We start from the raw sequence: 924 nt of genomic DNA, 5'->3' as shown, positions 1-924 counted from the left end.
AGAGCAGGGGAGGGACTTCTGGTGCCACGCCCAGAAATGCCATAATATGGGCATCTCCACCCGCAGTAAACAACATACCGGTAGTAGGCTGGGCGAGTGGCACATGCGCAGTTTGTTGGGCCTAGGCTTTGCACGTGTTGAACTTTTCCAGGAATGCTTGACCTGGATTGCGATAGCATAGTTATTAATTACTTATATTTAATTTATATATGTTCACTCAACTGCAAAGTGACTCTGGACAGTTTTCAACTGGATAGAAACATAAGGACAAAGAATAAAATCCAACAATCATTCATTACTTAAAAAAAGACTAAAAGTGTGAGCACTGTCAACTGTTGTACAGGTAGTCCTTGACTTACAACAGTTCATTTAATGACCATTCAAGGTGACAATGGCATTGAAAAATAGGACTTATGAACATTTTTCACAAATGTAATATATACAGCATCTCCATGATAATGTGATCAGAATTCAGATGCTTGTCGTGTTCATATTTAAGGCTTGCTGTGCCTGAAGGTCATATCAATGGGGAAGCCAGATTCACTTAACAACTGGTTACTAACATCAACTACAGTGATTCACTTAACAACTGTGCCAAGAAAAGTAAAAAATAGGGTAAAACATACTTAACAAATGTCTCACTTAACAACAGAAATGTTGGGCTCAACGTCTGGTCATAAGTTGAGGATTACCTGTCGCTGCTGAGAAATCTTATTACCAAGATTATGCATCAGAACACTATGGCATATAAACTAGGCCAACAAGGATAGTGTGGGTTGTTGTTCGTAGCCTTGATCTTAATTCAGATCTTCACACAGCCATAGTAACTTCTGGGCACCATGGCTAAAGAGTTATTAACTTATTTCAGAAGAGGATACCTTCACCTATCTCACTACTAATGTTGATGTTCTGTCTTAGTGAATC

Source organism: Notechis scutatus, chromosome Z, assembly GCF_049901735.1.
Source record: "Notechis scutatus isolate UNSWTSFEM ecotype Mainland chromosome Z, rNotScu1.2, whole genome shotgun sequence".
NCBI classification, from domain to species: Eukaryota; Metazoa; Chordata; class Lepidosauria; order Squamata; family Elapidae; genus Notechis; species Notechis scutatus.
Note: the sequence above shows the minus strand (reverse complement) of the source record.